Source organism: Nicotiana tabacum, chromosome 11 (assembly GCF_000715075.1).
Source record: "Nicotiana tabacum cultivar K326 chromosome 11, ASM71507v2, whole genome shotgun sequence".
Classification (NCBI taxonomy): domain Eukaryota; kingdom Viridiplantae; phylum Streptophyta; class Magnoliopsida; order Solanales; family Solanaceae; genus Nicotiana; species Nicotiana tabacum.
Genome location: NC_134090.1, coordinates 76,745,441 through 76,765,927, shown reverse-complemented (window position 1 = coordinate 76,765,927; position 20,487 = coordinate 76,745,441).

Below are 20,487 nucleotides of genomic sequence, written 5' to 3'. Positions count from 1 at the left end.
ACTTGGGCTTAGTCTTATTGGATTAGGGGTAACAAAGTTAAAATTTTGGGCTAGAAAGACAAAGTGAAAACTTTGGGTTGTGGGCGCTGGGCAGTGTAGGACTAGGAAGCACATGAATACTTAAATAATTTGGTATTTTGGTATACCAACATATCAAAAACTCAATATCGAGGACCGTACCAAAATACCGAATAACCAAAAAATTAAAACCAAATTATACCGAAATACCGAATAAATCAATACCAAAATATTAAAATAATTCGGTTCGGTTCGAAATTCAATTTTTTGGATTTTATGCCCACCCCTAATTTGTATGAATTTCCAAAGGACCAGTCTCATTGCCAACCACAATCAACCACCATTCCAAGTGTTCATTTCTCCACCTCAATCACTTTCATATTGCACCTTTGGCATGCTCGACTTAGACATCTGCAACCTCACGTCACCAGATCCCGCGTATCTACAGTTTAACTATCTGTGAATAGTTGTGACACTTTTACCTTCTGTAACTTGTGTTTTCATAATAAAAATTATTACCTACCTTTTGGTGAAAACTCAATTAGAAGTTCTAGACCTTTTAAAATTTTATATTATGATGTTGGTGACCCTATCTTATTCAATCTTTTGATGGCTTCATGTTCTATATCATATTTATTGATCATATCACCAAGTACGCATGTCTATTTCCTATTAAAAGTAAGTCAGATGTCAAGAACATATTCATCAATTTGTTTCATTTAATCAAAAATCAATTTAATCACTCAATTGAAGCACTTTATCATATGGCGGTTGTGAATAAATATCATTAAAATCTATTCTAAATCAAAATGGTATCCTATATCTTTCAAGTCTTCCATACACGCCTCGAGTGGTTGACTCAGCTGAAAGAAAGCACTGCCACATCATTGACACTGCATTGACCATTCTTCACCAGGCCTCTGTGCCATTAAAATTTTGGTCTTTAGCATATCAAACAATTGTTTTTCTAATAAATTGTTACGACCCAAGTTCTCCCTCTGTGAATTGTCGTGACGCCACCTAGTCTCTACGACTAGGTAAACCAAATAATTTGCAAAAAAAGGAATTTAAAAGTACAACTAACCATCTAACAGGTAAATATAGATAAAGTGTTTAAAAATACTGCTCGGCATATACAATAATAACACACTCGACCAATAATAATACTCCCAAAACCCGGAATCTCATGAATCACAAACTAGAGAAAATACATAGTATTCTAACTCCAGAAGTCTAAACAAAAGTAATTACAGAAGGTCTATAGCTAAAAGGGAGAATAGAGAGGGACTTCTCGGTCTGCGGATGCGACAGATATACCTCAAAGTCTCTGTAATTGCCTCGGCTCACTGATAATATGGTTGAGCAGAAGAACCTGGATCTGCACACGAAAAACATGTACAGGAAAGGGTATGAGTACACCACAGCGGTATTTAGTAAGTGCCAAGCCTAACCTCGGTCGAGTAGTGGCGAGGAACGAGGAAAAAGGGGGCGCGACACAAGGTAAAACAATATGAAATGTGATAGTATAATTAAAATACTAACAGTCGATAAAGAATAAAATCACAAAAAGAATATAACTCGGTACACAGAGATAGCAACAGGGGATATCCTAGTATATCATCCCGTAGTCCCAAACCTAAATGTACAAAGGATCTCCCCGGATATCGTACCGTAGTCCAAATCATAAATATGCAGGGGAATCTCCCGGAATACCGATCCGTAGTCCCAAAGTAAATATCCAGCATAGGGGGAATCTCCCGGGACATCGTTCTGTAGTCCCAATTATAAAAGTACAGGGGGATCTCCCGGAATACCGATCCGTATTCCCAAAGTAAACACGCAGGGGAATCTCCCGGAATACCGATCCGTAGTCCCAAAGTAAATACACAACAGTTTCAAAAAAAAATTCCTATAATTCTATTCAAGTATGTATCAGGAAAACAGGAAATTTCTACTCTAAATATGCTGCACAAAATCCAGGTAAGCAGTTAAAGCAAGTAAGACAGTTAAGTCACACAAGCATGCTTTTCTAAGCTAAACAGAAAGTTTCGCATATTAGTATTGTCCAATTAAAGGAGAAAACAAAGACAAGTATTTAATGAAAACAGGGTTTTTCAACAATTAGCACGTGTACGCACTCGCCACCTCACGTATACGGTATTCATATAGCAACAGTTCCAAAATCCTAAGGGTAGTTCCACCACACAAAGTTAGGCAAGCAACTTACCTCGAACCAAGCTCAATCAATCCGAAATTACGCTCTTGCCACGAGTATCCAACTCCGAGTGGGCCAAATCTAATCAAATCAATTTCATAATGTAATATAACTACAAACAATAGGTTTAGCTAAAGGAATCGAAGCTAAGGCAAGAAAATAGAAAAACGCCCAAAAATTCTTCCTAGACCCACGTCTCGAAATCGGATAAAAGTCACAAATTATGAACACCCGAATCTAACCATACCAAAATCACTCAAATTCGATACCAAAATCTCAATAAAATTCCCAAAATTTGGCCTAAGACCTTTTCTCATTTTTTTCACCCAAATCCGAAATTAAATGATAAAACTAAGCTTAGATTAAGGGAATATAATAAAAAAGGAGTTAGGAATCAATACCCACTAATCATCTCTTCAAAAACCCCACAAAAATCACCTTCCACCGAGCTCCAATTTGATTTTTGAAGTTATGAACTCAAATCCCTCGATTTTTCATATTTCTGCCAAGCGATTATTGCATCTGCGGTCATGGGGCGCATCTGCGGTCCCGCACATGTGGGAAAAGCATCGCAGGTGAGAAATCTACTTATCCGAGCTGGGGCCGCATCTGCTATCACTGGGCCGCATTTGCGGTCACGCATCTGCGGTTTCCCAACCGCATCTGCAGTCCCTGGAGCACAAGGCCAAACTCGCTTCTACGGCTACCAAGCCGGTTTTGCTGCGCCGCACCTGCGGTCTCACATACACAGGTGCGGTTATAGTAGGTTCAACAATATCAGCAAATGCTTAAGTCCAATTCAACTTCCGTTAAGCATCCGAATCTCACCCGAGGGCCCCAGGACCTCAACCAAACATACCAACCAATCCTAAAACATCATACGGACTCAGTCCAACTCTCAAATCACATCAAACAATACTAAAACCACGAATCACCCTCCAATCCAAACCTAATGAACTTGAAATCTCAAGAAGTCTACAACTAATGCTGAAACCAACCAAACCATGTCCGATTGACCCCAAATTTTGCACACAAGTCAAATTCAACAATACGAAGCTATTCTAACTTTCGAAATCAGATTCCGACCCCGATATCAAAATTTCACTATCGATCCGGAAACTTCAAAAATTCAACTTTCGGCATTTCAAGCATAAATAAGCTACAGACCTCTAAAACACAATCTGAACACGCCCTAAGCCTGAAATCACTCAACTCAGCTAACGGAATTGATGGAATTCCATTCCAAGGCTGTCTTCACATGGTTCCGACTACGGTCCAAATTCTAAAGCTTAAGCTCTCATTTAGGGATTAAGTGTCCCAAAACACTTTGAAACTCAAAACGAATCATCCCGGCAACTTACAATAGCAAAAACAAACACGGGAAAAATAGTTAATAGAGATCAGGGTGTTAATACTCAAAACGACCGGCCGGGTCGTTACATCCTCCCCCTCTTAAAACATTCATTAGTCCTCGAACGAGCATAAAAGGCATACCTAAAGTGGTGAAAAGATGAGGGTAACGGCTGTGCATATCCTGCTCGGTCTCCCAAGTCACCTTCTCGACCGGCTGACCCCGCTACTGAACCTTCACTGATGCAATATTTTTTGACTTCAACTTTTGAATACCTATCCAATATAGCCACTGGCTCCTCAACATAGGATAGATCCTTGTCCAACTGGACCGAACTAAAATCCAACATGTGCGACAGATCATTGTGATACCTCCGGAGCATCGAAATATGAAATATCGGATGAACTTCTGCCAAGCTGAGAGGTAAGGCAAGCTCATAAGTAACCTCCCCAACACGTCGTAGTACCTCAAAATGACCAATAAACCTCGGACTCAATTTACCCTTCTTCCCAAATCTCATAACGCCCTTCATAGGTGAAATCCGAAACAAAACTCGCTCTCTAACCATATAGGAAACATCACGAAGTCCGCATAACTCTTCTATCTGGACTGGACTGTACAGAGTCTATTCTGAATCACCTTAACCTTCTCCAAGGCATCCTAAACCAAGTCTGTGACCAATAATCTAGCCTCGCCCGTCTCGAACCAACCCACTGGGGATCTATACCGCCTTCCATACAAAGCCTCATACGGTGCCATCTGAATGCTGGATTGATAACTGTTGTTGTAGGCAAACTCCGCCAGTGGCAAGAACTGATTCCAAGAACCTCCAAACTCCATCACACACGCACGAAGCATATCCTCAAGAATATGAATAATGCGCTCGGACTGTCCGTTCATCTGGGGGTGAAATGCTATGCTCAACTCCACCCGAGTACCTCTATCTGTACGACCCTCTAGAACCGTAATGTGAACTGAGCACCTCTATCTGAAATGATAGAAACTAGAATACCATGCAGACGAACAATCTCCCTGATATAAATCTCCGCCAACCGCTCCGAAGAATAGGTAGTACACATAGAAATGAAGTGCGCAAACTTGGTTAGCCGATCCACAATCACCCAAATGGCATCGAACTTCCTCAAAGTCGGTGGGAGTCCAACTACGAAGTCCATGGTGATCCGCTCCTACTTCCACTCCGGAATCTCTATCTGCTGAAGCAAACCACCCGCTCTCTGGTGCTCATACTTTACCTGCTGACAATTGAGGCACCGAGCTACAACCCAACTATATCTTTCTTCATCCGCCTCCACCGATAGTGCTGTCTCAAATCCTATTACATCTTTGCGGCACCTGGATGGATGGAATACCACAAACTGTGGTCCTTCTCTAGAATCAATTCCCGAAACCCATCAACATTGGGTACACATACCCGACCCTACATCCTTAATACCCCATCATCACCAATGGTCACATCTCTGGCATCACCATACAGAACCTTGTCCTTGAGGACAAGCAAATGAGGGTCATCATACTGACGCTCTCGGATAAGATCGAATAAGGAAGACCAAGAAATCACACAAGCTAGAATTCGACTGGGCTCCGAAAGATCCAATCTCACAAACTGGTTGGCTAAGGCCTGAACATCCATTACCATGGGCCTCTCCGCTGCTGGTAGATAAGCCAAACTTCCCAAACTCTCCGCCCGACGACTCAAAGCATCGGCCACCACATTGGCCTTGCCCGGGTGATACAAGATAGTGATATCATAGTCCTTCAGCATCTCTAACCACCTCCTTTGACACAAATTAAGGTCCTTCTGCTTGAACATATGCTGCAAACTCTAGTGGCCAATATAGATCTCACAAGGAACACCGTACAAATAATGACGCCAGATCTTTAGGGCGTAAACAATAGAAGCTAACTCGAGATCATTGACAAGATAACTCTTCTCATGCACCTTCAACTGTCTGGACGCGTAGGTAATCACCCTACCATCCTGTATCAATGTCTCTCTAAGGCCAATCCGAGAGGCATCACAATAGATAGTATTAGACCCCCAACCTGTAGGCAATATCAATACTGGGGCTGTAGTCAAAACTGTCTTGATCTTCTGAAAGCTCTCCTCACACTCCTCCGTCCACCTGAACGGAGCACTCTTCTAGGTCAGCCTAGTCATAGGTGTTGCGATAGATGAAAATCCCTCAACAAATCGACGGTAATAACCTGCCAAGTCAAGAAAACTATGGATCTCTGTAGCTGAGGATGGTCTGGGCCAACCTTGCACTGCTTCCACTTTTTTCAGATCCACCTTGATCCCTTCATTCGATACCACGTGACCCAAGAATGCCAGAGAATCCAACCAAAACTCACATTTCGAGAACTTCACATATAATTTCTTTTCTCTCAAGGTTTGAAGCACTGTCCTCAGGTGCTGCTCATGATCTTCCCGACTCCGGGAGTATACCAGAATATCATCAATAAATACAATGACGAATGAGTCAAGATAGGGCCGAAACACATTGTGCATCAAATGCATAAATGTTGCTGGGGCATTGGTCAGCCCAAATGACATAACAAGGAACTCGTAATGACCATACCGAGTCCTAAAAGTAGTCTTCGGGATATCTGACTCCCGAATCTTCAACTGATGATAACCTGAATGCAAGTCAATCTTAGAAAACACTCGAGCACCCTGTAACTGATCAAACAGGTCACTCGAGGCAAATGATATCGTTTCTTCACTATAACTTTGTTCAACTGGCGATAATCAATGCACATACGCATAGAACCACAAACAAGATAGGAGCACCCCAAGGTGATACACTGGACCGAATAAAACCTTTGTCAACCAATTCCTGCAGCTGCTCTTTCAACTCAGGAGAAGCCATACGATAAGGAGGAATAGAAATGAGCTGAGTACCCTACAACAAATCAATGCTGAAATCAATATCTCTGTCGGGTGGCATACCCGGAAGGTCAGCTGGAAACACATCAGGGAAATACCTTACTACTGGGACTGAATCAACCGTAGGGGTATCAATACTAACATCTCTCACATAGGCTAGATACGCATCACACCCCTTCTCAACCATTCGTTGAGGACTTAAGGAATTAAATAACTCTATTGGGAGTGTGATCTAAAGTACCCATCCACTCTACTCGCGGTACACCTGGCATAGCCAGCGTCATGATTTTGGTGTGACAATTAAGAATGTCATAATGGGGCGACAACCAGTCCATGCCCAAGATAACATCAAAATCTATCATGCTGAGTAATAACAAGTCGACTCTAGTCTCAAAACCACTAAGAGCAATCAAACACGAACGATAAACGTGGTCCACAATAAGAGAATCTTCCACAAGAGTAGAAACATAAATAGGGGAACTCAAAGAGTCCCGAGATACGCCCAAATGCGGGGCAAAATAAGAGGACACATAAGAATAAGTAGAGCCTGGATCAAATAGAACCGATACATCTCTATGAAAAACCAGGACAATACCTGTGATGACAGAATCGGAGGCGACAACCTCAGTAGGGAAGGAAGGGCATAGTATCTGGCTTGGCCTCTCCCTCTAGGGCGAACTCTACCTCCTCGACCTCTACTCTAGATAACTGGGTAGGTGGGGCAGCAACTGGTGTTGTGATCATAGCCTGGGAACTCTGCGGAGCACGCTGTGGCTAAGAAGTCTGTGGAGGTGCACCTCTCCTAAGTCTGGGGCAATTTCTCACCATATGGCGTGTGTCGCCACACTAAAAACAAGCTCTGGGAGGACATGGCAGCTGTGACTGGCTCGGGCTAGGTCTGCTGGACTAACCACTGAAAGCACCCCGTCGGAGGCGCACTAGATACTGAAGGTGCGTAATAAGGCTCCTGAGGTCTAGGAGGAGCTGGAATACTACTAGCTGCTGGAAGAGCTAAATAAACGGGGCGACTCATATAACCCCTACCATGACGAACTGCAGTTGGGGTACGAGTACCAGAATAATGACCCGACTCTCGAGACCTCTTGACCTCCCTCTCCTTCTATCCCGAGCAAGCATGCCCTCTACTCTCCTAGCAATACTCACCACCTGCTGATAAGAAATATCCATCTCCAACTCCCGAGCCATGCTGGACCTGATGTTGGGAATGAGCCCCTCAATAAACTGGCGAACTCTCTCACGAACTGTGGAAACCAAGGCCGGTGCATGCCTAGCCAAGTCAGTAAAACAGATAGTATACTCCAAAACAATCATAGTACCCTGGCGCAAATGCTCAAACTCTGCGCGCCATGCATCCCTAAGGCTTTGAGGAACATACTCCCTCAAAAACATATCTGAAAATTGGGTCCATGTAAGGGAAGCTACCTTAGCTGGACTGTCCAACTCAAAAGTACGCCACCACTGATAGGCTGCTCCTCAAAGCTGGAAGGCAGTGAAAGAAATCTCACTTGATCCTGATATACCCATAGTGCGGAGGATATGGTAGCACTCCTCCAGAAATCCTAGAGCATCATTTGATGCTAGACCATTGAATGTATGAGGCTTGTACTTCTTGAACCTCTCAAGCCTTCACTACTCATCCTCTGAAGCTGTTGCTCCTGTCCTCGGGCTGGACTGGGGCTACAGGCGGTACCGATATAACCTTTGGGATCTGATCAACCTGGACCCACGACTCTGGGGTGTGGCGGCGGGAGTTTGTGCTCTTCCCCCATCCTGGGATGTGGCTACAACAAGGGGAATCAACCCTGCCTGAGCTAGAGTGGTGTACATGCTCACGAATTGTGCAAGGGTCTCCTGAAGAGCTAGAGTAGTAGTAGCAGTAGGCGTATCAGGTGCCAGGGCTCCGGCTGGAGCTGCTGGTGGCTCCTCTGTGGTAGCTCGCGCGGGTGCTCTAGCTGCACCACGTGCGTACCCTCGGCCTCTCCCTCAGCCCTGACCTCTGGCGGCTCTAGCAGAGGGCACGGGTGCCTGGTCATCTCTAGTAGCACGTGTCCTCACCATCTGTGAGAGAATAGAAGATAGTGACAAGGGAATCAAATTAAGTGGAATTTTCCTAACAATTACATAGCCTCTCTTACATAAGTACAGACGTCTTCATACCGATCCGCGAGACTCTAATAAACTGGCTTGTGATTCATGACTCCTATGAATCTAGAGCTCTGATACCAACTTTTCACGACCCAAGTTCTCCCTCCGTGAACTGTCGTGACAACACCTAGTCTGTACGACTAGGTAAGCCTAACAATTTTCGAAAAAAGGAATTTAAAAGTACAGCTAACCATCTAATAGGTAAATATAGATAAAGTGGTTAAAAATGCCGCTTGACATATACAATAATAACACTCCCAAAACCCGAAATCTCATGAATCACAAACTAGATAAAATACATAGTGTTCTAACTCCAAAAGTCTAAATAAAAGTAATTACAGAAGGTCTATAGCTAAAAGGGAGAATAGAGAGGGACTTCTTGGTCTGCGAACGCGGCATATATACCTCAAAGTCTCTGTAATCACCTCGCCTCACTGATAGTATGGCTGAGTAGAAGAACCTGGATCTGCATACGAAAAACATGTGTAGGAAAGGGCATGAGTACACCACATCAGTACCCAGTAAGTGCCAAGCCTAACCTCGGTCGAGTAGTGACGAGGAAGGTCAGGGCCCCACTGGTCATATACATATAACAAGGTAAAACAGTATGAAATGTCACAGTATAATTAAAATACTAACAGTCGATAAAGAATAAAATCACAAAAAGAATATAACTCGGTACACAGAGATAGCAACAGGGGATCTCCCAGGATATCGTCCCGTATTCCCAAACGTAAATGTGCAAAGGATCTCCGGGGATATCGTCCCGTAGTCCAAATTATAAATATGCAGGGGAATCTCCTGGAATACTAATCCATAGTCCCAAAGTAAATATCCAGCATAGGGGGGAATCTCCCGGGATATCGTTCCGTAGTCCCAATTATAAAAGTGCAGGGGATCTCTGGAATACCGATTCGTAGTCCCAAAATAAACATGCAGGGGAATCTCCCGGAATACCGATCCGTAGTCCCAAAGTAAATACACAACAGTTTCAAGAAAAAAATCCTACAATTCTATTCAAGTCCGTATCAGGAAAACAAGGAAATTTCTACTCTAAACATGCTGCACAAAATCCAGGTAAGCAGTTAAAGCAAGTAAGATAGTTAAGTCACGTAAGCATGCTTTCCTAAGCTAAACAGAAGGTTTCGTATATTAGTATTGTCTAATTAAAGGAGAAAACATAGACAAGTATTTTATAAAAACAGGGTTTTTCAACAATTAGCACGTGTACGCACTCGTCACCTCACGTACATGGCATTCATATAGCAACAATACCAAAATCCTAAGAGGAGTTCCCCCACACAAGGTTAGGCAAGCCACTTACCTCGAACCAAGCTCAATCAATCCGAAATCACGCTCTTGCCATGATTATCCAACTCCGAATGGCCCAAATCTAATCAAATCAATTTCATAATGTAAATATAACTACAAACAACTGGTTTAGCTAAAGGAATCGAAGCTAAGGCAAGAAAATAGAAAAACGCCCAAAAATCCTCCCCGGGTCCACGTCTTGGAATTGGGTAAATGTCACAAATCATGAACACCCATTCACTCACGAGTCTAACCATACAAAAATCGCTCAAATCCGATACCAAAATCTCGATCAAATTCCCAAAATTCGGCCTAAGAACTTTTCTCAAATTTTTCCAATTTTTTTCACCCCAACCCGAAATTAAATGATAAAACTAAGCTTAGATTAAGGGAACATAATCAAAAAGGAGTTAGGAATCAATACCCACTGATCATCTCTTCAAAACCCCGGAATAAATCACCTTCCACCGAGCTCCAATTTGATTTTTGAAGTTATGAACTCAAACCCTCGATTTTTCATATTTCTGCCCAGTGATTACCGCATCTGCGGTCATGGGGACACATTTGCGATCCCGCACCTGTGAGAAAAGCATCGCAGGTGCGAAATCTACTTATCCGGGTTGGGACCGCATCTGCAGTCACTGGGCCGCATTTGCGGTCACGCATCTGCTGTTTCCCAGCCGCATCTGCGGTCCTTGGAGCACAAGGCCAAACTCGCTTCTGCGGCTACCAAGCCACTTTTGCGGCACCGCACCTGCGGTCCCACATACGCATGTGCGGTTATAGCAGGTTCAGCAATATCAGCAAATGCTTAAGTCCAATTCAACTTCCGTTAAGCATCCGAAACTCATCCGAGGCCCCCGGGACCTCAACCAAACATACCAACCAATCCTAAAACATCATATTAACTCAGTCCAACTCTCAAATGACATCAAACAATGCTAAAACCACGAATCACCCTCCAATCCAAACCTAATGAACTTGAAATCTCAAGAATTCTATAACCGATGCCGAAACCAACTAAACCATGTCCGATTGACCCCAAATTTTGCACACAAGTCACATTCAACACTACGGAGCTATTTCAACTTTCGGAATCGGATTCCAACCCCGATATCAAAATTTCACTATGGATCCGGAAACTTCAAAAATTCAACTTTCGGCATTTCAAGCATAAATAAGCTACGGACCTCCAAAACACAATCCGAACATGCCCCTACGCCCGAAATCACTCAACGGAGCTAACGGAATCGACAAAATTCCATTCTTAGGTCGTTTTCACACGGTTCCGACTACGGTCCAAATTCTAAAGCTTAAGCTCTCATTTAGGGACTAAGTGTCCCAAAACACTCTGAAACTCAAAACGAATCTTCCCGGCAACTCACAATAGTAGAAACAAACACGGGGAAAGCAGTTAATAGAAGATCGGAGCGTTAATTCTTAAAACGACCGGCCGGGTCGTTACATAAATTAACCTTTAAGGTGTGCCCTCTAAGTATACAATTACACAATGGCAAAACAATAAATGGAGATTCAAATAATCCTAAGTGCTTGCTTATGTTACCCTTGGGTAAAGCCTTACTCAGACAACAAGCTAGAACCAAAATATAGGTTGTGCGTCTTCATGGGCTATTCACCAGCTACATGACTTATCAAACTCCAAAATATTCATATCATGACATGCGATTTGTAAAGCACTTTTTTTATTCAAAAATAATCAAGTTCTGCTATGTAGAGTGCACTCATCTACCCTAAGGCGTTGGCTCGACCCAGTTGACTAGACTTCTCCTATTCCTCCTCAATGCTCATCTGATGTCTCCGCATTTCCCTTGCCACATATATCAAGGGCTTCTTCTCCGCAAGTTGCACCTTTGCCCATTCACAGTGCAGACTCACCATGCTCCTCGCAACAACATGCTACCTTCTCTCCTTACCAGGTAAGTCCATCTTCAAATTTACAAACACAAACATAGTCCAGCACTTCTTTCCCTACACCATCACCAACTCCACAACCCCTTGTTTCTAACTCCTTAAACAAGCCTCAAACCACGAAAATGGTGACAAGATTTAAAAATAACATTTTCAAACCCAAGACTGTGTTTGACTACCTTGTCGTCGCTCCTAAGTCTATACTTCCCTTAGCACCAACTACATATCATCAAGCAAGCGAATATCCTGAATGGTGCACTGCCATGGAAAATGAATATGATGCCTTGCTCAAAAATAAAACATGATCTCTTGTTCCGCCAGATAGTACTTAACATGTTGTTGGTTGTAACTAGATTTTTCGAGTTAAGCACAAAGCAGACGGGTCCATTGATCGATATAAAGCTCAACTAGTTGCAAAGGGATTTAATCAAAGATCTGGTGTTGATTTTCACTCTACACTTAGTCCAGTTATTAAGCACATCACCATCCGTCTTATTATTGCTTTAACTATATCTCTTAGGTGGCCTTTGAGGCAATTGGATTTCAACGAGGTGTTTCTTCGAGGAACATTACATGAAGTTGTATACATGCAATTACCTCATGGGTTCGTCAGTCTAGCACATGCCAATTATGTTTTCAAATGACACACGTCCATATACGGCCTTCATCAAGTGCTAAGGGCATGGTATACAGAACTTAAACAATTTCTTCAGTCGTGTGGCTTTCAAAAAGCGCATTCTGATAACTCTCTTTTCATTCTCTCAGAGGGTAGTCTACTTTTGGTTGTTATGGTCTATGTAGATGACATTGTTGTCACAGGATCCTCACCATCTCGAATTCAACAGATCATTACCATGCTAGGTGATCATGTTTCCATTAAGGATTTGGTTCCCCTACACTTCTTCTTGGGTATTGAAGCAATACCAAGTGGTGACAGGCTATTACTCTCACAAAGTTCCTTCATTGCAGAGCTTCTTGATAGGGTTAACATGTTAAATGCATATACCCATGTCAACCACTGAACATCTCACTCTCTCAGATGGAGCAGCAGCAGTAGATGCAAAATTTTATAGGCAAGTCATTGGATCTCTTATGTATTTCACTTTTACGCGTCCAGATATATGTTTCTCAGTGAACAAACTTGCTCAGTTCCAACTTAGACAGCCAGTCAAGCACTGGCAAGCAACTAAATGCTTGCTTTGCTGCCTTAAGAAAACTCTTACACATGGACTGCACTATCAACCATCTACCTCACACATGATGGTAGCATATTTTTGATGCGGATTGAGGTGGGGCCCTTGATAGAAGACACTCAACTTCAGCCTACGTTGTGTAACTTGGTCCAATTCCTAACAGCTGGTGTTCAAAGGAACAAAGGACAATTGCTCGATCATCGACTGAGGCAGAGTATCGAGTTGTAGCAGCAGCAGTTGCAGAACTTAACTGGGTCACTAACATCCTTAACGAGCTGAAACTTCGTCCCCATTGCAAACCTACCATTCTCTGTGACAACATAAGCGCTACTTTCCTTAGCAGGAATCCAGTGTTCCATAGTTGGATGAAGCATGCCGCCATAGATTCCAATTTTGTTCGTGATCAAGTGGAGAAGAACCAGATCAAAGTTAGCCACATTTCCACTGCTACTCAGCTTGCAGATGCCCTTACCAAAACATTACCAAGACGAGCCTTCACTGACTTTGTCGATAAAATTGGTCTTCGACCTGTGAAGCCTGTCTTGAGGGGCATGATAAGGATAAGGATAATCCTAAACTTCAGCAGCAAATCTAAACTTAAATCAGATATTGCTAACAAATTTTATCTTTACCATCATCGTGTCATTGTTGTATTACACTCCTACATCTACTGTAACTCGCTAACTATTTATTAGTACTCAATAATACAGTAGACATCAACTTTCCTGCACCCAATATTTTACGCTTTTATTTACAAGATGGAATTTCAAACCTATTATGCTTTGCAAACATTTTAGACGACATACACACATGCGTGTTTTATTTTTCAAAAAATTTTCAATCTATTAAAAGATTTATTAGTGTAAGTCCATATTTTTCCCCCATTAAACAAACTAACTCTCTAGGGGTCGTTTGGTTCAATAATAAGATAAATAAGGATATTCCATGGGCAGAGCGATATCTCATGAGATTAGCTAATCTAACAACTTTGGTATAAAACTTATCCCAGCTAATATTTAAGACAAAACATGAGACAAAAACAATCTCATATTATTTATTGGAATTAATATCTTTATCTCGGTAACCAAACTACCCATGTTTAGTTTTAAGCCATGAAATCGCATCCGAGAGGAGAAAAGGGTCTACCTTACAACTTGTTTGGATAGTTGTTGCCCATTATATAATATTGTATTGTTATCCCAAAACAATGTTTATTTTGATTGTTTAGTTAAAATTGGTTGTATTGTATTGTTAAATTCATTATTCTGGAATAATGAAAAGTCCCATTATTTGAAACAACCGATTTAGTGTGGTGGGATTGTTTCTTATTTTTCTTTCGAATTATGCCCTAACTTATTACTTTATAATTCTATTTTACCCTTTACTTTTATTTTTAATCCAAATCTCCTAACCTATAACCGACGTCTTCATTCCTTTTTTCCTTCTACCGCTTCCAACTCCAATGTCAGGTATAGGCTTTGCCTTCTTTTTATTTTGTTCTTTCTTCTACTTTGATTTTTAACTCCAATTTTATTACTTTATCTCCAATTGGCTGTATAATATTGATTTTTAATTTCAATTCTAATTACTTTCTTGATAAATTAAATATTTAAAACAATTGAGGGTACTTTAGTAAACTTATCAGTTACAGTACATTACGATACAGTCAAACCAAACAACAAAATGTTATTTAACAACAACAAATAATACAATCTATCCAAATATTGTATTCATAAAACGATACGATACAATACAATACAGTACAATACGATACCTTATAAAACGACGGGGAACGGAGTGTTAAGGATAATTGAGGGACTTGAGCCCGGTGACGTGGCACTCTCCTAAGCCAGGATTTCAAATTATCTTTTTTCTCCATTTTTTCCTATTTTTCCCACTCATTTTTTTTACTTGTAATTATGTAGGACTCCAAAAATCATGTCTCTTGAAAAACAATTTCAAAAGTCAATACTATTAATAACCAACCGTTCCTTCAGAACACAACGGCCGCCTGTGGCAATTATATAAGGAAATATAATGTCTCATCACAATGAAGAGGAATTTCTCCATCCTATTTGTTGAAATCGTAATCGAAGAAGTTTTTCATATTTGGCTTTAAAATTCATTTGTCATTTGTCATTTTTCAAAGCTTTTATCCATCTCTATTGAGTGGATGCCTCCTTTCCCCTTTTTAAAAAGTTTCATTTTCCTTCCTTCGTTCAAACATGCATTTTTGTTACTCCTTGACTCACTTATCCCATTTGAATTGATGTTGGCGTTTGACTTTCACCCTTACGTAGAAATGACTTTAAAAGATGAAACTTCCTCCAATACACTGTTTGCATATTTCCATTCGACATCTTGATTTTTATTTCTCTCTATCTGATATCAACCGATGATTTTTTCCGAGTAGTAGGAACTGAAGATGTGAATACTTTTGAGATTTTCTATATATATATATAGCAGTTGTAGTTGCACAGATTTCACAAATATCCTGAACATACTTGGTTGCTTTCCGGATCAGAAGACGAGATTTGTAGTCTAAAATTTGAGCGCTAGGATAGAGAGATCCTTGACGTTGTAGCTTTTGATCTAGAAAGATCTTATATCATATACGTGGATGTTGGTCAGGTGTAAGTATTACATTTCCCAATTGACCAGGTTTATTAACATCTTCACTTTTCATAAAACTAATGATTTGTTTGTGAAGATCTTTTCTCTATGGAACTCACATGCCAACTCATATCTTGATGCTTAGTTTTAGGTAACCATTTGAATCATGCAAGATGTGTTATTATGAGGAAGTTAACATCATCTTGGAAGGGAAAAAGTTTTTGGTAAGACCATTAAATGATGGAGATGCACCAGATGTATACAAAAGAATGTGTGTAGTGTAGTGTTTTGTGTTCAGAACTTCAGATTTATTTAGAGTTACTCACAAATGGTGTTCGAGTAAGCTCTTGATCATGCTAATTCGAACTATTCATGGGTGGTACTAATCTTATTGGTATCGGGTTAACAGTTTAACGGACGGGGAACAGATTGAATTTTTTTTATTAACGGCTTATCGGTTTGGGGGCGGATTATTCAATTTTTTTAACGGATAATCCGTTAACCCATTAAGAATATATATATCCTAATGATATAGCTTCTGTCAAGTATCAATTCCTAATTTATATATATATATATATATATATATATATATATAATATGTGTGTGATGACCCAAAAGGTCATTTTATGTTTTAAAACTCGATTCTGCGCTCTTTAAGCCTTAAAATCTCATTTTTACCCTTCTCGATTTGCGTGCACGGTCCGGACGTGTTTTGGAAAGCTTTATTGTTGAAAGTTGATGAAAATAAAATTTTTTGCCTTAAAAGTTGATTTTAGTTGACTTCGGTCAACATTTTGAATAAACGGACCCGAACTCGTATTTTGACGGTCCCAGTGGGTCCATAATGAAATCTGGAACCTGGGCGTATGTCCGGAATCAAATTCCGAGGTCCCTAGCTCGAGATATGAATTTTTGTTAAAAACTAAAAATCTAAAAATCTAATTGTTTTTAAGAATTGATTGATGTTTGGCCTTGTTGATACCGGGTCCGTGTGTTGTGAAGTTAGAAATTTTAAAGCTTTCTTGAAATTTTCATTCGATTTGGTGTTCAATTCGTAGTTCAAGGTGTTATTTTGGAGATTTGATCGCGCGAGCAAGTTCGCATGATATTTTAGGACTTGTGTGAATGTTTGATTTGGAGTCCCGAGGACTCGGGTGAGTTTCGGATAGACTACAAGATGTTTTGAACTTAGAAAAATCTGGTATTTTTGCTGCAGCAACTATTCTGGTGTGTTCTTCTTCGCATTCGCGAAGTCACTCTCGCGAACACGAAGGGTAAACTGGTCAGGGTGAGTTTTTCATTTTCGCGGACGCGAAGGCTTGGTCGCGAACGCAGAGTGATGTGGACATTACCTTTCACGAACGCGAAGCGTCTGGGACCTGGAGGAGGGGTCAGTCGTTCTTTCTACGCGAACGCAAGCACGGGCTCGCGAATGCGAATGCCAGGGGGCATAGCCTTCGCGAACGCGATGAGGGTTTTGCGATCGTGTAAGCCTAGTAGGCACAGCTCTTCGCTACCGCGACAGTGACCTCGCGAACGTGATGAACACTGTCGCCCAGTTCTTAAAACAGTCCCATTATGGGATTTTTGGCCATTCTTTCAAAATTTCAAAACTAGAAGACCTAGAGGCCATTTTCAAAAGATAATTTCTTTCCCAATTTGTTGGTAAATGTTTCTAACCTACTTTCTTTCAATTACCTATTACATTTCATGTATTTTCAACCGAAAATCTAGGATTTTTATGATGGAAATTGGGGGTTTGGGTAGAATTAGGGATTTTTATAAAATTGGAATTTAGACCTCGAATTGAGGTCGGATTCCAAAACCAATTATATATTTGGTCTCAAGGGTGTATAGGTAAATGAATTTTTATTCGAACCTTGGGTTTTGGCCAAGTGGGCCCGAGGTCGGTTTTGAATTTTTGGGGGAATGTTTGAGAAATCTAAATTTATGCATTGTACTTAATTCCTTTAGCAATAATTGATGTTATTGAGTTAATTGTGACTAGATACGAGTGGTTTGGAGGTGGATACTAGAGGAAAAGCGGTAATTGAGCATTGAGTGGCAAGTGGAGTGAGGTAAGTGTCATGTCTATCTTTGACTGAAGGGATTAAGAACCCTTGACTTATTTGCTGTATGAAATCCATGTGAGTGGCGTATAGGTGAGGTAACGAGTACCTATGCGCCGCCAATTTATCTGGTTTTGCCTATTTCTTTCTCGTTCTTCTCATATTGTCTCTTTTCCTGTCATAACTCTTACATGCTTTACTTGTATTTCCATGCTTAATTGCTACCTGATAGATATTGTTTCTCTTTGTTGAAGGTATTAGTTATTTCGTAGCTTCGTTGTCTCCTATTATTTGCTTGGGTTGGTTATCGGTACTTTCATGATATGTTCTGGATTGGTCTCGCTAAATAGTGTTACTTGTGTAAAGTCTCATAGTGCATAAGCTTCCTAGTTGTTTTGGTTTGAAATTAAGCCTTGTGAAGGGTTATGTGATTTGAATTGTGAAATTTCTGTACTTGTTGAATTACTGATACTGAAATGGTGGGATCGGGTTGCGCCGACACAACAAGTGGAATAAGGGTGATATATTGATGAGGAATAAGGGTGAAAGGATATGTATGATGGGATCGGGTTGCACGCTGCAACAGATGTAATAATTAAGAGTGGATTGTGGTGAAATAAGGGTGAACAGTGATTGTGATTATTGTGATATGGTGGGATCGGGTTGCACGTCGCAACACTCTTATCTATATTTTGTTGTTTATGTTAATAAGAGGAAATAAGGGAGGAATATGAGATGTACGGTGGGATCGGGTTACACACCGCAATAACCTATATTTTATACTTTTTCCTTGACTATGTTAGTTGTACGGAAGACTTAAAATGCACTTAAGGATTGGTAGTAGCCGAACACTGATGATATGCTTCGAGAATTGTTTTCATTTCTTGCAAGTTACTGCTCTATTCTATCCTGTCTCTCTTTTTGTTTTTATTATATACTGTATGCAGGTTATATTGAGATTGCCTCGCCGTAGCCTCGTCACTCCTTCGTCAATGTTTGGCTCGGCACTTACCAGTACATGGGGTCAGTTGTACTGATACTGCACTCTGCACTTTCTATGCAGATTTTTTTGTAGGTTCGGGCTGATCTAGAGGTTGTTTGTAGAATTTACTTGCTTGAAGACCCAAGGTAGTCATGTTAGCATCCGCAGGCCCTGGTGTCCTCTTCTATACCCCATACTTTACTATTTTCCTTATTTCACAAACAATTGTATTTTCTTTCAGACAAATACTTGGAGTAAGATCTTAATGTTCGTGAATTGTGACTCCGGATTCTGGGTAGTAATAGTGTATAATCAGAGTTGCTATTTATTTGCTTCCGCATTCTTTTTGACTTGTTTTAGCTTGCTTATTGTTAATCACTGAAACGTAAAGGAATTGGCTATTAAATCTCTTAGTGCTAATCGAACTTTTCTACTCTTGTTCTTTTGCAGACACGTACCGCATCTTCAGCTGAGTAGCAGCGAGAGCCCCTAGTGGCAGCTCATACGAGGGGGAGAGGACGGGACCGAGGCCGTACCAGGGGCAGGGCTCAGCCCAGAGCTCGAGTTGCAGCACCAGCGTCGGAACTTCACGTAGAGTTTGATGGCACTAAGCCAACCCGCTAGGTAAGCCAATTTAACAACTATCCATTTCCAATTAAATTAATAAAATAATTAAATGGAAAATTTTTCTGAAACTTATACATTTCCTAAGGATTGGTAGTACAAATCATGAGCTTCTAAAAGTAGAGATTACAAAGATGATAGGAAATAAATACATCTTCTGTTTAAAAAGTACATAAACAGAGTTTTATAATCTAAGCCTACCATGAACAAGAGGTAGCTACAACCGGGATGTAGGTACATCTTCCAATCCAACTTCCGTCGAACACAATGACATCGACATTTGAAATCTGCACGCAATGTGTAGAAAGTGTAGTATGAGTACAACCGATCCCATGTACTCAAAAAGTAACAAACTGAACCTGAGATTGAAAGTAGTGACGAGCTGGAACATAGGTCGGGTCCAACACCAAAAACCAACAGCAGTTCATAAACAGTGTAGAACATATAAACAAGGAAATGATCTCAGAGATAAAAATGTTCAGCTTTTACACAATTTTTTCGAAAATAGTTCCACTTTTCAAGAACATCCGTGAAAACCCAAATCCTTTACCGAAATCATCGAAAATAAATATGGATAGTTTGAAAAGTGCAATTTTTCCTAAAATCCTTTTCGCAATAAATGAGATGTTTCATTTTCTTTCAAAATAGGAAGTTTGAAATACCTCTCTATGCCACTTATCAATGTGAATAAAAGAAATCATAAACGACGTGATACCGTACAATATGAGGAAGAATGCATCTCTATGCATGTATGTCATATATGCATGCCAATGCCATGTATCCCAGAAATGAAACATAGACTCACACTCTCCACTCAAAAATGCTCCACCACACGGTACTGTCAATGGCTCATACGGCCCAGGGAAGTTCCATCCCGGGATATATACATCACTGACCATCAGTCACTCAGTACCGAGAAAGGCCAATCCGGCCCCATGGAGAAGATCCATCTCCAGGTATATAAATACTTCGGATAAGATCTATGTCCAGGGAAAATCCATCCCTGGTGTGCAGACTCCGGAGGGGCTAGGTAAATCTATCCCGAAGCATATACGACACTGACTATAAGTCACCCAGTACCGAGGAAAAAAGGTACTCCAGTCCTGTG